Source organism: Schistocerca gregaria, chromosome 3 (assembly GCF_023897955.1).
Source record: "Schistocerca gregaria isolate iqSchGreg1 chromosome 3, iqSchGreg1.2, whole genome shotgun sequence".
NCBI classification, from domain to species: Eukaryota; Metazoa; Arthropoda; class Insecta; order Orthoptera; family Acrididae; genus Schistocerca; species Schistocerca gregaria.
In genome coordinates, this window is record NC_064922.1 from 831,217,319 (window position 1) to 831,236,399 (window position 19,081).

Consider the following 19,081-nt stretch of genomic DNA (forward strand, 5'->3'; position numbering starts at 1 on the left):
GCAGTTATGAAGCGAATGCCGTGAAGTTTTTCCTTCAGTTTAGAAAACCAGTTCAACTTACGAGGGCTCAAGTCAGGGGGGTGCAGTAGGTGGTATACCACTTAGTAGCCCTGTCAGTAAAACAAATCAGTAACAGCTTTCATTGTACGCACACACACACACACACTACTTTAATCGAAATTTATATTGTTTATCCGTACGTTCTACCTTTGTGCATTCGCTGTCTTTGGGTTTCTGTGGCGGTATATTTATTTGTTTATTCTATACAATCACAGCCTATTATCTGGAAAACTGAAATAGGCCATACAAATAAAATTGCGTGCCTATGGAATATCGCCTCAGTTGTGCGACTGTATTCGTGATTTCCTCCGTAGTAATAGAAGCAATGTCATCGAGTGAAACAGAAATAATATCCGGCGTTCCCCAGGGAAGTATTATAGGCCCCCTATTGTTCCCGATCTATATTAATTACATAGGAGACAATCTGAGTATCCGTTTTAGATTGATTGCAGATGATGCTGTCATCAGATGATCAAAACGAATTTCCAAATTATTTAGATAAGTTATCTGTATGGTACGAAAAGTGGCAACTGACCGTGAATAAAGAAAAGTGTTAAGTTATTGATATGAGCACTAAAAGAAATGCACTAAATTTCGATTATGCGATGACTTTGAAAAATCTGAAGGCTGTAAAAATCAACTAAATACCTAGGGATTACAATTACAAATAACCTAAATTGGAATGAGACAGTGCTTACACTACGTTTGTCCGCTCTACTCTGGAGTATTGTTGTGCAGTGGGGATCCTCATTTTGTGGGGCTGACGGATGGCATCTAAAAAGTACAAAGAAGTACAGCTCGGTTTGTATCATCACGAAGTACGGGAGTTAGTGCCACAGACATGATACGTGAATTGGAGTGGCAATCTTCTCATGAAATTTCAATCAGCAGTTTTCTCCTCCGATTGCGAAAACATTCAGTTAGCACACACATACATAGGGAGAAATGATCATCACGATAAAATAAGAGAAATCAGGGCTCGCATACAAAAATTTAAGTCGTTTTTCGCGGGCGCCGTTCGAGAGTGGAACTGCAATATATATATATATATATATATATATATATATATATATATATATATATATATATGGAAATGAGCGTATGGCATACGCCTATCCGGGGAAGCTCTGCCGCCAAGTGCAAGGCTTATTTCAGTCGACGCCACATTGGGTGATTTGCGCCCCGGTGATGAGGATTAAATGATAATGAGGACAACTCAACACCCAGTCCCGAGCGGAGAAGAACTTCCAACCCGGCCGGGAATCGAACCGGGCCTCCTTACATGCGAGGCGAGCATGTTACCATCCAGGTAAGCAGACGGACTGGAACGGCAGAGAGACAGCTTGAAGGTGGTTCATTGAATCATCTGACACGTACTTTATTGAGAATTGCACAGTAATCACATAGATATAGATGTAGAAATCACATTTTCTTGGTTAATAATAAATTTAAAACGTTAATTATTTCTTTCTGATACATATATTTTTTATTATAAAACTACTTCTGCTACTACAGAACAACAATACAATACAATCATTAACCAGCCAACCATCTACTAATACTACAGCGCCTGTTCTATTTTATTTATTTTGGTACATTTAATCTGTAGATCGTTGTTTCCGCTACAGGATCCGTCCTCACACTATCCCGGTCAACAGTCATTGTCTGCTGGATTCCTCGGGCGTCGGGCATCATATCAGCAACCTTTCCACTGTGACAAGTAACTCCACCAATCACTGTTACGTCTGAAAGTCCATTCTTCGATGGCGACTTGCAGCAACGAAATGTAAATGCTTTAGAATCTGTTTCATTGGGTGACCGCCGACATCGGTTATCTTCACTCCATCTGCAGAGTTCGTTGCCTAGCCGGGATGGCAGCAGGTTGCAGTGTGGTTGAATGCCTCATGAAGTCTTCCGTGACCGTCCTGGATATTGCAGCTGCGCCAGATCGACTCGCTCCTTAGTGCTGCTTCGGGATCCAGGATCCTTAGCGCCTCATCTTCGTAGAGCACGCAGCCTCACGGTGTGTGTTCTGGCGTGCTCCCAATACAGCCAACTTATATGTGTCTACTGATTTTGTATAGATACCTAGCACACGGAACACAGCCAGTCACTTAATAATATCAGTCCACTTTCCGAGTTAAGAAATCGCATTTTGCCTCCGCCTATGTTTGGAGGAAATTCCTATGTTCTTCCGCTTCTGCCTGAAATGTTCCATTCAGTTTGCTACAGTTGTAATACGCGACCTTTTATTAACTTTTTCGAACTGTCCTCCGTTCCAAGCATCCTTCCTCGCGGTAGTGCTGTAGGCAACCGTTAATCTCAGCACCACTCCTCGTTGAACTCTTCTCACTAATGAGGCTGGTTTCACTTCCTGCAATCTATGAGCCCCAAAGCCCACATCATATCCTACTACTGGCGGTAGGCTATATTGGTGGTATACTCTGATTGTTTCCAAGGGAAGCCGAAATTGCCTATCTGCAATGGTTACTATTTTATTCAACGCATTTTTGTATCTCTTCTGGCCGGCCGGAGTGGCCGTGCGGTTCTAGGCGCTGCAGTCTAGAACCGCGAGACCGCTACGGTCGCAGGTTCGAATCCTGCCTCTTGCATGGATGTGTGTGATGTACTTGGGTTAGTTAAGTTTAACTAGTTCTAAGTTCTAGGGGACTAATGACCTCAGAAGTTGTGTCCCATAGTGCTCAGAGCCATTTATCTTTTCTGTCGGCATAGCCCAGCGCACCGTTTGTTTAGATTCCCATGCGCAACGATGCTCGCTGCGTTTGTGTAATGTCGAAATATAGGCGTTTACCGAGGCCGTTACGTGACGCTTTCGCGCAAGTTTTTAATCTAAGGATGTCTAGCACTTAGTCTCCCTAGATCTTCACAAACAGTGGCCGTAACAAGTGTGTAGAGATTGTACTAATATTGTGCTGCGTAGGTGTTACGGATCTCTACGGAAATGAAGAAAGGGGTGGGATGAGTACAGTGTCCTAACATCCTCCGTCATAAAGCTCAAGGATTACGATCAGCATAAGTTCCTACAACGATCCTGCTATTTGGCATTCAGCGCTTGTTAGGTACCAGATTTGTTAAGAGTTTTGGGCGCGGTAAGCAGTTTTATTACAATGCAATAAAGCAATTTTTCTGAACCAAAACCAAATTAGCTAACTACAAAACCACCGAGCTTAAAAATAGGTTTGTTGTTTTATAATTAAGGGAAAACATTTGACAAGACCACCGGACGATTTATCCTCCGTACTGTTAACGATTAAAATGTTTCACTGGTGGTCTCTTGCAAAAAAAACTGAGCAAATTGCTCGGTCGCTCTCTTAATTACATTCATAATGCCCTATTTGTATTTTTGCCCGAGCTTTTTCAATTCATTTTTTTGTTTTTAAATAGGACAATTTTATAGTGATTTGCTCTGGTGATTTTCCGAATGACCTGCGTAAAATTTGATTAGCGGCCGCGTTATTACTTCCGATTGGGGACGCGTAATTGGTTTAACGGGCAGCGCGGCAGTCATACGGGGGGAAGCACGCAGCCCGGGGCGACCTTGACCCCCCCCCGCCCCCTCCACCAATCCCATCCTCTCACCCCCCAGTCCCCCACCCTCTCATCGTCATCAATATTGCAGCGCGAACGGGGCCGGCAAGCTGAGGACAGTTGCGAAGCAGTAGCTTAGCGGGGTCTGCGAGACGGCTGAGGTGGAGTGGAGGGGAGGAGGGTCAGTGGCGTCGTAAAGCGGGGCGGCCGCTACTCAGCCGCGATTACAGCAGCGGTCCGGCGCCATCGCCGCAGACCCTCTGGACCGCCGTAAAAACACTACAGGAGGGGGCGGAGGACACGCAGTCTCACGGCGCTTGTGGCACGCCTGACTCTCGCCCGAGACACGCTATAGCAGTGGAACAAAACCCCGTGGACCCCTGTACACCGAGGCGACAAAAGTTACGGGTAAACGATATGCGCATATACAGGTGGCGGCAGTATCGCATACACAAAGCTACACTACTGGCCATTACAATTGCTACACCACGAAGATGACGTGCTACAGACGCGAAATTTAACCGACAGGAAGAAGATGCTATGATACGCAAATAATTAGCTTTTCAGAGCATTCACACAAGGTTGGCGCCTGTGGCTACACCTAGAACGTGCTGACATGAGGAAAGTTTCCAACCGATTTCTCATACACAAACAGCAGTTGCCTGCTGAAACGTTGTTGTGATGCCTCGTGTAAGGAGGAGAAATGCGTACCACCATGTTTCCGACTTTGATAAATGTCGTATTGTAGCCTACCACGATTGCTTCTCGCGTTGGTCGAGGTCCGATAACTGTTAGCAGAATATGGAATCAGTGGGATCAGGAGGGTAATACGGAACGCCGTGCTGGATCCCTACGGCCTCGTATCACTAGCAGTCGAGATGACAGGCATCTTATCCGCTTGGCTGTAAAGGATCGTGCAGCCACGTCTCGATCCCTGAGTCAACAGATGGGGACGTTTACAAGGCAACAACCATCTGCACGAACAGATCTCTGACCAATTGAAAACGTCTGGCCAATGGTGGCTGAGCAACTGGTGCGTCACAATACGCCAGTCACTGCTCTTGATGAAATGTGGTATCGTGTTGAAGCTGCATGGGCAGCTGTACCTGTACACGCCATCCAAGCTCTGTTTGACTCAATGCCCAGGCGTATCAAGGCCGTTATTACGGCCAGAGGTGGTTGTTATGGGTACTGATTTGTCAGGATCTATGCACCCAAATTGCGAGAAAATGTAATCAAATGGCAGTTCTAGTGTAATATATTTGTCCAATGAATACCCGTTTATCATCTGCATTTCTTCTTGGTGTAGCAATTTTAATGGTCAGTGGTGTATTTGGGTAACAAAAGAAGGTATCTGAACGTATTATTTCGTCTTGGAGTACGCAAATGATGTGGGTATCAAGCTTAATTTTGGAGTATGAGGTTTTCACTCTGCAGCGGAGTGTGCGTTGATATGAAGCTTCCTGGCAGATTAAAACCGTGTACTGGACCGAGACTCGAACTCGGGACATTTGCCCGTGAAAAAAAAGGTCATGAGTTCGAGTCTCGGTCCGGCACACAGTTTTAATCTGCCAGCAAGTTTCAAGCTTAATTCTTTCAGTAAAATTTTCAATTTCAGGGTAATTGTCATGACTTTGCTGGAATACGTGACAGAAAGTAGGGACTTAGACTGAGTGGACCTGGGGTGTAAGCTTTCAGTTCACGCCGTTACTTCGTTTGATGGAGCTTTTATTTGTTGCTCATTTGCGCAAAACGTTTTTCTGTTGCCGTAATAGTATAATTTTGGTAAATTAGTTAAATAATTTCAGGCTTTTCCTTTGTATGATGTATTGTATCGTAACCCCCCCCCCCCCCCCCCCCCCACGGGAACGTCTCATACCAGACGAGTGTAACCCGAAATGTTTGCGTTACAGAGTAATTATGGTGTATGGATACCTGGACACAGTGTGTGTGTGTGCAGCAGTCGCCGAGATAGGGTAACTGAAGCGGAATAAGGGGAACCAGCCAGCACTCGCCGAAGCAGATGGAAGGCCGCCTTAAAAACCATCCACAGCTGGCCGGCACTAATCTACCGGGCGGATTCGCGTTGGGGACCGGCACGCCTTTCCGCTCGAAAAGTAGCGCGTTAGGGAGGAGGTGGGTGGCAGCATTTGTTGGAGGCCTACTAATTGCGGTTTAACTGTAATGTCGTGTTCTTTACTCAGTTAAAGCCTACAGTTACAACTATAGGAACTTTGTGGGGTAATTTTGTTTAATTTTCAGTGTTTCCTTCATGATTTGTGACTGAGCACACGTTCGCGCCTTTTGGCTTACGTCGGCCTATTTTGTCAGGGGTTATCTTTTTATGTTTTATTGTTGCCCCATTTCATCAAAAGTAAAGTATATTCCAAATCTTTCACGGAGCAGTAATGTTTTTGGGGAATATTAGTTTATTTGTGCAGTTTTCTTTGTGTGCTATGTTCATCCATATAGTGTTTATTGTCATCTCATTTTGGTGTTAACGCCCCTGGAAAGTCAATTATGAGAATACAGGGTATGTCATAGAGATTTAGTGTGAGAATTATAATTGTTTTTATAGTTTTCTTTGTGCCTTGTGTACACCACACGTCGTGTTACTTACGTTACACAAAAGTTAGGGTGCCCTTCTGCAGTTCAATGCAAAGAGGTGTAGTGTCGTTCCATATATATTAAGTTTCAATAACAGTCACTGGCTCATTTTAGCAGAAAGCTTAGTACTTTCAGAAACTGTTTAGAAATTAACCGAGTGTGTTCAAGCATTCTACCCATCTCTTATCTTCCCCTGACTTTTTACTGTTTTAATAACTTTTCTGCATGAAAGTAATCTCTTATATCAGATCTTGCCCAATTTTCGTAGTAAAACTAGCAGTAATACTTGTTCTACTGTCTGGATTTAGCTATGTACTCACACGTTGCACCAGTATTAATAAATAACATTGCATTGTCCGGTTCAGAAAGTAAATTCCGTATCTTTTGCTTCATTATAGGTATCAATCTACTGGTGATGAACCAGACAGTTAATTAATAGGCGTTCACTTGATAATACATGTGCTCTAACTGCATGTGCAGGACGTTGAGTTGGTGTGTACAGAGTAGTCGAGTGAATCCTTCATTTTCATTTCCATATTTTTCCAAGAGAGAGAACGTGTGACCATATTCATGTACTTAGTGAGACCATTGCTGGTAAATTCTGCAACTGTATCGTCAAGGTAATTCAAAATGTTCCGTAGGAAGCATTACAAATTTTGCATCTACTGTCTTGCCAATTTCAGGATAAATAAGTGTAAATTATCAGAAACTACGTTTCATCAGTTGCTCAACCTCCCCCTCCTCCCTTTGCCTAATCCTAATGAATCTTATTTCACCCAGAATTTAAATGGCTTGCACAGTTATTGAATTAATAGTTGCAACAGCGTTCAATGAATAAGTTAATGAATGAACCTATGCTAGTCACAATGATAATATTAAAAGCACACGCTACATTTATGTGTTGCTTCATGGTATCTCGCCCCAGTAATGTTATCCGTTGCGCTTGTAATTAAATCTCTTAAAAATTTGGTAAAACGTCATTGTTCAACTCTTTTTCTCGGATGTTTGACTAGAGCAACTGAAATATAGTTTTTAATCATGAGGTAAAATGCATAGCGAGATTAGGTGCCAGCCTATAAAGGAAATGTCATTGAGTCATGTGTATAGAAGACTCAGGTTGTAGTGTTACGAAGGATTGTTTGAAATTCTATCCCTAAGGGGTGAAAAATGGGATGAAAAGTTTTTGAAAATACGTCACTGCTAAGGCATTTTTGAGGCTAGACCTACGAAAATTGGTATTTGATTTCTTGGACAGAAATGAACAAATATATGTTTCATTATTTTTGGAAATGCAACGGCTATGGGGGCGAAATAGTAGCTGAAAGTTGTTTTTGAAAATAAACCATTACTAAAGAACTACTGAAATTAAATCTATGAAGACTGATATTTGAGTGCTCAGTTCCAAATAAGGATATACATATTTCAGTGTTTTTGCAAATTCAGTAGGAGATGAAATGTATTATGAAAATATTTAATTGTGAAAGCATTTTTGAAGCTAAATCTATTAAAATTTGAATTGACTTATCGTTTGGATATAAAAACATACGTGTTTCACAGTTTTTGGAAATTCAACCACTAAGTGGGTGAAATAGGGACTGAAACTTCTCAGGCAAATATTTCTTTACGTAATCATTTTTAAAGCCAAATCTATGACAATTTGTATTTAGTTTCTTTACTGGAAATTAAAAAAAATGTGTTTCACTGTTTTTGGAAATTCAACTCCTAATGGAGTGAAACAGAGCCATCATCCCCCAGCCAAAGCTGATAAGGAAAGAAACTTGAAATTTGAAGACAGTGTTGATATTACACTATAGACACTGTTAAAGAAGGGATTGTTCGAAACTCCACTCCTAAGGGGGAGAAATAAGGAACGCAAAGTTATACAAAATTGTTTCAAGATGAAAGCAGTTTCAAACCTAAATCTATGAAAATTTGTATTTGGTTTCTCTGTTAGAAATGAAAAAAGTATGTGTTTGACTGTTTTTTAGCTGACGGAAATTTCTATGGAGATAACACCACACGAGCGTGAAACGCCTGATAAGCAGAAACCTTGAACTCCAGCTACCAGAGTCACTATTTCGTCAGAAGTATATTCGGAAAAGACCATGACTGTATGGTTCAAATCGCGTTGAATGTTTAGAAAGTGTTTCAATTTGTGAACAACGTAAAAATTAGATGAAAAAAACAACATTCTACGCAGACCTTACAGTCTACGCAAGTGAAGCTAGACTCTACTGATCGTAATTATATCGGGTTCCCAACACCAATTTTACGAACACATACGGTTACTTTGTGTGCACAGCTTTGAAATTGAAATTAGAGGAAAAAATAATTTTTCTCCTACGATAATTGGAAGGTTGGAGTAGATATAGTCAATTATTTAGTATTCTCCGGTACTAGATTTACGTAACAACTGATTTACGTGGCAATAGGAAAGCATTCGGACACTGATTCATACTCACTACATTAGTAAACATGCATACAAATAACGCCGTAACTATCGTAAAAAATATATTATGGAGGTAGTAAAATTCAATGACTTGACTGTAATAGCTCTGAACAATAAATTTTGTTAGGTAGGTGTGGTTTTATTTAATCCATGACTGACGCGGTCGAATGCTTGGTGAAAATCAATGAAAAGCAAAGCGCTTGTCACGGGAATGGTGGAAGCAATTGAAATTAAATCTCGACATTCAGCAACGGGAGTCATGAAAGGGCGACCCGGAAGACAACTTTGATGACTCGCGATGATGGTAGCGCCGGCCGCGGTGATCTCGCGGTTCTAGGCGCTCAGTCCGGAACCGCGCGACTGCTACGGTAGCAGGTTCGAATCCTGCATCGGGCATGGGTGTGTGTGATGTCCTTAGGTTAGTTAGGTTTAAGTAGTTCTATGTGCTAGGGGACTGATGACCATAGTTGTTAAGTCCCATAGTGTTCAGAGCCATTTTTTTTTTTTTTTTTTGGATGATGGTAGCCAACAATACCGATAGTCGGCTACTGCTCGCTCGCGCCACTATTTTATAATCATAGTTGGGCAGACCAGATGCACACGCAAACGTCCCGGCTTTTTGGGAATCAGGACTATTTTAGCAGCCGGCTGGTGTGGCCGAGCGGTTCTAGGCGCTTCAGTCTGGAACCGCGCGACCGCTACGGTCGCAGATTCGAATCCTGCCTTGGGCATGGATGTGTGTGATGTCCTTAGGTTAGTTAGGTTAAAGTAGTTCTAAGTTCTAGGGGACTGATGACCACAGATGTTAAGTCCCATTAGTGCTCAGAGTCATTTGAACCATTTGAAATATTTTAGCAACCTTAAAGCTGGGCGGGAGAAGGCCTCCGTGGAACACTTCATTCACCACGGAAGTTATCGTATCTCATATTAGGAGCCAAAATCGAATATAAAATTCTTTGGGAAGGCCATCGGGGCCAGGTGATTTATGGGAGGGAGAACGAGCCACAATATCAAGAAAATAATCGCGATGGAATACAGAGAAAACCTCTTCCACGAGAGCCCGTGTACCACGACCAAGGAGGGAGGTGAAATCAACAGACGTTGGACCGTCTACATCCACTTCAGCATAAAGCTCGGAATAGTATTGGTAAAGTTCACGCATGATATCAGATTGGGAGGACCACTCACGCCCATCTAGAGAACGAATGGCAGAAAGACACGTCCTTTGAGACCGCTTGTGAAGCCGGAGAAGATGATAGATAGAAATCAACTCATCCTGTACAATTGAACGAGGCTGGGGACGCAGTCGGATCCCATCTATTTGCCTACGTTTGAGTTGGAGAATTCTGCCATCACACGGTGGACGTCGACAACCCTCAATGGGGCATCGCGAAGGACTGCATAATAAAATCCCCTAGTGTGCCCTATTCCAGCCGCTTTTTCAGCGCTAAAATGCTGGAGTGTATTTCGAATCCGGGGTTTAGCAAAGGTAACCTAGCATTCGAGAAGTGAGGAATAACGCGTTTGGGACTGGGTTGTCCGCCACCATACGTCGGCGATGATGCCTTCCAGAGAGGGGTCAGTGAGAGGTAGAGTGTTTAGCTTCTGTAACGGGCGCGAAAGATGGATTCGCTTCCGGACATGGTTAAAAGTAACTAAAACAGCACAGTGATCAGTGAATAAGGATATCTGCAAACCCAAGCATCCTGGAGATGCAAGGGCGTCATCATATCATCAAGTTCACGACAAAATGTATAATTGGGGGTCTGATCAACACGGCGTAAGACGCAGTTAAAATCGCCGCGCAACAAAACCTTGCATGGGTTCCGTCGGAGTATATAAACAACTTCTTCCTTATAAAACCGCTCGCGATCGGATGAAAGACCGGATCCCGAGGGAGCGTACAGAAATCTTAAGATGAGGTCATAAAAACTACAGCCTATACCGCGACCATCATCTGGATAAAGCAAGGCCATACCGGTAGAATTTTCAGGCGTGACATTGAAAAAATCCAGGAAGACAAAACACATCAAGTAATACCTATTGTAAACACACTATATCAGCTTGGGAATAGTAAATAAACTGGCGTAACGCAGCAAGCCGTAATTGAGAACGTATCCTATTAACATTGAGGGTTAGAAATGTATACGCCTGCATCCGTTAACACATGTAAGGTCAATAAAACAACATTATATAAACTTATAAACAGGCGACCAGTTGGAATGGACAAAGAATTCTTTATCCATTGCAACTGGTCGGCTGTTCATAATTTTATTACTTGGAACCGTTGCTGTTGTGCAGCTATGTTTAAAATATGAAATCAACATTAAGGAAAAGCACTATCACGTCCGTCTCTCCTCAACGTCCGGAGGCGGGGAAAAGAAGGTATAATGCTATTCCTCTCCACCTGGCGCCGAGGAATCCTCGCTTTTCGTTTCACGACGCGCCGCTGCACGGGCAGGTTGAAAACGCTCTTTCACACCACTCCGTGAAAATATACACTCTTGATGTGGAGGGGTTTCGGGCACGTCAAGCTCCGATTTGACAGAGGACCAATCGTCACAACACTCATCGGAAATCGGGGAACACAACTCAGAACGACCATCAGCAACTTCAGGTACAGAAGAGACAGGTAATGCAGTGCCGGTGTCGGGTGGCATCTCCTGAACATCAGGAAGAGAACCCGTAGAATCTTGTTGCTCGACCGTCTCAGCATGGAGGAGGGATGGTACTGCTCTAGAACACTGAAAAGTCTGTCCAGCAGGTGACGTCTCTGCGGGCACAACGGAACCCACGGGAACCGTCACGTCGACGGGTGAAGTGGGGGACGCAGATTGAACGCACTTTTCAACATCAACAGAAGCAGCTACATCCTCTCTGGTAATACTGGAATCACAATTAACATCAGTAGACGAAGCATTACCGCCAGAAGGTGCACCCTCTGTCAACGTCGTGTCAGGAGAACGAGACTGGAGTGGGGCGTCCTCGAAATCTGTACCGTCCTCAGTCCGCCGGCGTTTGAGGTGCGCTGCAGGAGCCGTCGTCCCCTCGTGGACAGATGCCGCACTGGTACGCGTCGGTAACGGTGGAAATTCACGAGGAGTAGGGGGTAATGTGGCCCCTACATCGCTTAAAGCCGGAGGTTGACTGACAGCGGACTGCGAAGTTACTATGTCTGCTAACGTTAAAGGAAGACGTTTTTGTTAAGATGACGTCAGAACAGTAGCACGGCGCGGGCAGTCAGATCTGAGATGACCGCTTTCGTTACAGAGGAAACAAGTTCCTTCTTGCCTTGTATACGTAACATGGATGCGGTAACCACAAACAGTTAAGTGGGAAGGAATATTCTTTTTAACGCACATGTCCATAGTCCGTATACCATTATAACACTGGAAGCGATGGTGTGCTGAACAGCGTTCCCATCGGATGTGCCGTATGACTCCAAACGGAAGCAAAGCTGTTTTAAGAAATGAATCGTCCACCTTCAGGAGGAAGGTTCTAAATTCTAACCGGAGTATACTCGAGTGCCGTATTTTCAAGGAGGACTTGACTAACAAACCATCGCGATGTGTAAACAACACTTTAGAACCAACCCGGGAGAGAAGGCTTTCTACTTGAATGGGATCATAAAAATTTACAAAGAATGCATAGAAATCAGAATCAAAATAAGCAGTATCTACCTGATCAGCTGTAAACGGACAACATCAGCCAACCAAACGTGAATTTCTAAGGAGCCAGATTGAACACGACGCGTACTCTTGTCAAAACTGAAACAAACATAGCTCGACGAGGAACAGATTTGGGAGACTCGACAGACACCATGGCGCGGGCAGAAAACTCGGCCGCCAAGAGGAAAACGACAACAAACTCCGCTACGCAACTACGATGTGACTCCGGCCGATACACCTACAAGACTGAGTAGCTTCGACACAAGCGACGCTGCGGCTCTGCGCCACAGGCGGAAGTTAACGACAACCTCCTCGCTCTACGCGCAAGGCGACACTCTGTCATTCAGCTACCGGGGGCGGGCGGTTATGTGTGATGAAGTGAAGTAAAATACACAGTAGTAATAAACAGTGCTGCTGAAGCAGGTTCGCCTTTACGTTTCGATGGAATAACTAATATTGTTTTATAATGATGGGTAAAACAATATGGTCATAATCTAACATTCTGGGTGGTGTCTGTTTGTTCTATATCGTGTCTCCCTACCACTTTCGCGCAACGACGATCTGACCGTGTTTTTTAGGGAATTGACTAGTTTGAACCTGGGACCTGTTGCTGGTAAGGAGACGCCAGACCACACATGACATGTAGAATTCAGAAGAGTTCAGTGAGACTAGCGATGATGTAACCAAATACTTAATGATTTCAGCGTCAGCTCCACTGCACTCGCTGTAAAAGAATCTTAATTCTAACTAAATTTAATGGAGTGGGTTCAAGGCTTTCCTATTTTTAGTTAGCTGGTAAAATAACGTCGAAAAAGCAGTTAAGTTTACCATTGTAAATTTCATTCTACTCACAAAACATTGTTTATAAATTGCGCTATTGATAAATGAAAGTGTTTTAATACAGGATGGTAAAAACCAACTGCGTTCAACAAAAATGTGAACGAATATTCCCTGAATGGATTTCCAAGTTCTACAATGGATCGAAGGATGACCTATGCCATATCACATCTATAATCTAGGTTTAAATTAAGTTTCACAAAAGAGAAAACTATCAAAATGGTCTACAGTGACCCTCGATTATCTTTAATTACTTATCTAACTTGTCGTAAATTACAGTGGCTGATGTGGCATCTCAATAACTATATAACAGAAAAATCATCGCGTTTCAGATTTTTACTTCAAGTGGCAAATGTGAACACCATGAGCTTTAGTTTACGATCGACACTAGTATTACGCAAAAAGTGTATGTAACAGATGAGACTTCTGCAGTTCTGAGTGAAGCTTTATGCGCTGTTATGCGGCATCGCGTGCGTTCATTGCCTTGTCGTTGGTTACGCAGCTTCAGGGGGGCAGCGACCCTCGCAGCAGCCATCCAGCTCACCGTCTAGGAACTAACTAACTTCTCCTAACTTCTCCTTACTACCATTTACCGAAGTTGGTTTAAAAAAAAAACTATCTGGCTGTATTTTCATCTGACCAATCAGGGTCTCAATGTTAACCTTAAGCTCCGCCTACAAAAATTCTGTCGATGCAATGAGAAACGTTATACTTTTCGTGGTGGGGCAATGTTTGCAACGTAACAGAGACGGGAAAAAATCTCACGCTAAAACTTGCAGCTGGTGTGGTCCTTTTAGCGTTATCGTAAGATATATACTGTTCTTCTGGAGGGCTGTATCTTTTAACATGGGCTGGGGGGTGGTCCTTGACATAACAGAGACACGAAAAAGTCTCACGCTAAAACTTGCAGCTGACGTTGTCCTAGTGGTTAGCTGGCTACGTGGGTGTCCAGTCTGTCCCTTATCGTAGGGCCTTGTAGCTTAACACGGTTCTGCTCTCGGCTTCTGTTCTCGTTTCTCCCCTCGGATCTGCGTCTGTCTCACGGTGGGAAGGTATGACATGCATTTAGGCATTCTTGTGTTAGTCTGTGGTATTCCATTTGCTCACTCGTTACCTTATTACTTTGGTTAATTTAATGTCACGATTTATTCGGAGATATGTGACATACTACTAGATTTGCTTATCATGTCAGGGTTTTCATGAAAGGTGTTGGATTTGCCTGACATCTTACAGTAAGAAAGACAGCATGGCTGACGTCAAGAAAGTTCAAAAATAAATTTTTAAGGGCTGCACTTCACAGTTTTTGTTGATGGATTTAGTTTCGATGCATTGTTGCTACGGGTGTCTTGAAGATATTGACAGATGGGCATCTTTGATTCTCACTGACTCTTACTCTGTCACTCTCAATCATATAGTAACGGTTTCATGTTAAATAACCGGCAAACATATTCCTCCTTCCATTCAGTACATCACCACCACACATACATCAGGCCACATGTTATTTTCGCACGTCACAAACGTACAACAGGAACGGACTGTCAATGTTCGACTCTTAACAACAAATAATCCCTTTGACCTACTTAGCGCTGCTCTCTTTCAAACCTTAAAAACTTTTTTATTTATTTAATACAATATACTCTATTATTAACATCGAGTATAGATTTGTCAGGAAGTCATTTCTGAAAGTATTTGTATGGAGTGTAGCCATGTATGGAAGTGAAACATGGACGATAAATAGTTTGGACAAGAAGAGAATAGAAGCTTTCGAAATGTGATGCTACAGTAGAATGCTGAAGATTAGATGGGTAGGTCACATAACTAATGAGGAAGTATTGAATAGGATGGGGGAGAAGAGAAGTTTGTGGTACAACTTGACCAGAAGAAGGGATCGGTTGGTAGGACATGTTCTGAGGCATCAAGGGATCACCAATTTAGTATTGGAGGGCAGTGTGGAGGGTAAAAATCGTAGAGGGAGACCAAGAGATGAATACACTAAGCAGATTCAGAAGGATGTAGGTTGCAGTAGGTACTGGGGCATGAAGAAGCTTGCACAGGATAGAGTAGCATGGAGAGCTGCATCAAACCAGTCTCAGGACTGAAGACCACAACAACAACAACAACAACTCTATTATTTGCATGTTATTTAAGTCTTACAGAAAATTTATCATAGTAATAATTAGAAATAAAATGAAGACTTTCCAGATAGTCAATAAACGCATTTACACAAGTAGTTCCTCATGTCACTAACAGGTGGCACCCGTTGGTGTGTTCACCTTTCCAGATCACTTGTTTCCAGTCATCCAGCATCCAGTGGCGTCGCTCTTTACATCATGTCAACCGTTGTTCAGTGTTGACCACAAAAATGTGTGGCTTATGAGGAGCTGGTCGACTATTGCACCCTATTCTCTTTAACTCCCTATGCAGACTCCTGCTGCCAACCGCACTTCTCCTAGCACTTCGAATTGGCAGCTTTAGAAGGGTTGAAATGCTCCTGATGGGTTGGTTACTCATTTGCCATCCAGTGACTAGTTAACGGACGGAGTCACTGATCTTTCTGCTGTCACTGCTTCTCTAGTGATGTCACAATACTCCCTGCCTCCTTTTGAATTGATGGGTTCCACTCTCGTGACATTTATTTGTCAATTTGGGATTGCAGAGGGGTGTCTGGAGACTTTTGATCAGGTAGTGTATGATTCAATGATTCTGTTTTTCGCATTTTTTATAGGACGCAACAAAGAGATTGTATAAGCCTACTGTAATTTTAGATAGATAATACCATACTGTTGTGCAGTTTTTGGTCTAATAAGTTGTAGGGAAGTACCAGTATAAGTATACACGAGCAAAATAAGAAGGTTACGAAGGAGAAGAAGGCTCATGAGCAGCTAGTTGTGCGCATGTGTGAGCCTTAAGTGACATAACAAAGTGTTTTATTTTGGACCTGGTTACAAACCCTAACCGAAATTTTAAAACAGCACTGATTGTGAGTGCTGACTAGGCGTAAACGAACGTAAAATATGGAAGTTTTCTCCAGCATCAGCTTGAAAGTCTGAACTTGAGATTACATGACGAAAATTTTTTAAAGGACTGAGAATCCTATCGAGCACCTGTTGCCCTGGTACCCAACAACTAAAGATGTTAGACATGGTTTCATAAATAAAAACGTTTCATAAGTAAGAAAGTATTCCCATGTCTAAACTTGTAATGATGTGACGCGAAGCTATGTGATGGACGATATTCGAACCCAGCTACTATTCACTTAAGTAATCGTATTTAGATTACAGATCTCAATTTTTTTCAACATTAGAGAGATGTTTGAGTCTGAAATAAGACGAGGTTTTTATTTGCCTAACCATGATATACAGGGTGAGTGTAATGAGTTCCAGATTCAAAACGCTCTTAAAAAAAAAAAAAAAAAGGCCACTGCTCATTATGACGTCAAATTTGAACGGAATGTTATCGAAGAAGTTGGAAAAAAACGCAGATATTCTCACTAGATGGCGCTATAAGCGTCATAACGGAAATGGGTTGGCCACAAATGACTGATGAACCGTATTAGGACGGATGTGATGAGAGTTACACATTAAACCAACCGTACTGTGCAATGTGCATGACTGCATAAGTTTGACATTCAACAGTTGTGACATTGTCAGCTACGTAAGCACATTAGACGAGAAAAATCGGTTTTTAATTGACCTAACGTAAAAACCGCAAAGTAAGCAACAATGACATCGGATTTTAATTGTCCTGAGACTAGAAGAAGCTCAAAGAGCAATAATGAAATAGGTTTTTAACTGTCGTGATACTGTCGGAAGACGTGTTCAGTATGGTAACCACCTTTTTCTGCCACAAGCTAAAATCGTGAAACAGCATGTTCCACAACCGATCGGAGCGCCTCAGGGGTCACGCTCAGAATAAGCTGTGCATTATCGCTGTGCATTACGTTCGTAATGGGAGCGCTGAATACTTCATCTTTCAGATAACCCCACAGCCACAAGTCGCACGGATTATGATCAGATGTAGGGAAATGGCGGCTGATTGTTCCAGCATTTCCAAAATGCGTCTGCAGCACCTGCTTCACTGGCTGTGAAATGCCAGACGTACACGATGTTGAACGGTTGGAATGACGATGCTCGGCAACAGACTCTTAGGTTGGTTGGTTGATTCGGGATAGAGGACCAAACCACGAGGTCATTGGTCACATCGGATTAGCGAAGGATGGAGAAGGAAATCGGCCGTGCCCTTTGAAAGGAACCATCCTGCCATTTGCCTGAAGCGGTTTAGGGAAATTAAGGAAAACCTAAATCAGGATGGCGAAACGTGGATTTCAACCGTCGTCCAGTGTGCTAAAAACTGCGCCATTTCGCTCCGCCCAGACTCTTATAACGTTTACCAGTGACGATACACGTAACAGAACATCGAAAAAAATATTGCCCAACGATAAACGATGCCGTCAACCCGCACCACACAGTTACTATTGTTGAATGAATCGGCTCTAGTTGATGTGCGAGTGGATTTTCCGCTACCCATATTTGTAAATTCCGCGTATTAACGTCCCAGGAGATGGAAATGGGCATCGTTTGTCTCCAGAGTGTTCCATGATCATACATTGTCCACTTCCATGTAAGCAAGAAATTCTAGAGCAAAGGTTTGTCTCATTGGTAGGTCAGCGTGAAGTAACTCATGAACGTGGGTGATTCTGTATGGTTAGTAATGCAGGATGTTTCGTAGAATTTTATGCGCCTTATTCAGAGGCATGTCCAACGTTCGGGCGATTCCTCGGGCACTGCATGTTTGCACACCAGTGCTCTCCCCTTCCTGCTATGCTATGGCCACATTTTCTACTGACATCGGAGCAATTGCTTTCCGCTCTCTGTCACATTTCACTTCAAAAAAAACCTGTCTTTTCGAATTTCGTGATAATTTTCTCCAGACCCTTGGCAGACATCAGACCAACGCCTTTTTTCATACCATTGAACTGTGCAGAGCTATTGGCGCACAGTCACCGTTCTTTTAAGAGTACTTTACCAGCAGTGTGCGATCCTGCATTGAGACAGACATGCCGAACGTCTCAAACGCAATCTGAGGAACAGCTGCTTCATTTGTTTTGCAGATTCTGACACTTGCAGCACCATCTAGTGGCAAAATTGTCGGTAAATTAATTTCGTTTGCACAACATTTGCACCTTCTTTGATAAAACTCCGTTCAGATTTGACGACATCCTGAGAATTGATCCCCTACTGGTGTGTGAAACTGGAGGATGAAAGTAATTTTTGCACGATGTCACAATGCCAAGCAACAGAGATCGATTAAACTTGGACCATACAAAGCAAGGGCTGCAGGCTATGTTATACTACAAAAGATAACTTTAGGAAACACGCAGTGAAACGAACAGAAATGACACTTTTATTCAAGTCCAATAATTACACTGAAATCACGGAGATTGGTGATGGTTTCCTGGACAATTAAAACGCTGGGTCATGTTTCTCAATTGGGTGTGTGATCACCATGGACTCGAATACATTATCTGCAACATGCTCTCATGCTGGCCAGAAGTTTGGTAAAGGATTATAGTGCTAGAGCATTCCACTTCTTTTCCAGCGTGGCTGACAACTGCTGGATGGTAGGTAGCGCATATGGACGTGCTGTAATAGTTCCCTCAATTGCATCCCACAAGTGCTCGATGGGATTTAAGGTGGGGGAGAGGTCGGGACAGTTCATTCGCAGGACACCATCCAAGAGCTCCTCCACCCATGTGTTCTAAGCGGTCGCTCATGGTCAGGCAGAAAAATGAAGTCAGGTTTGAAAGAAACGCTTAAAAGACGCACTTGGTGAACGAGTGCATGTCAAAAGAACATTGAGCAGTGAGTGAACCGTAGTCAGAGAGTTGAAGGTCAGTGCGCCTTTGCAACAC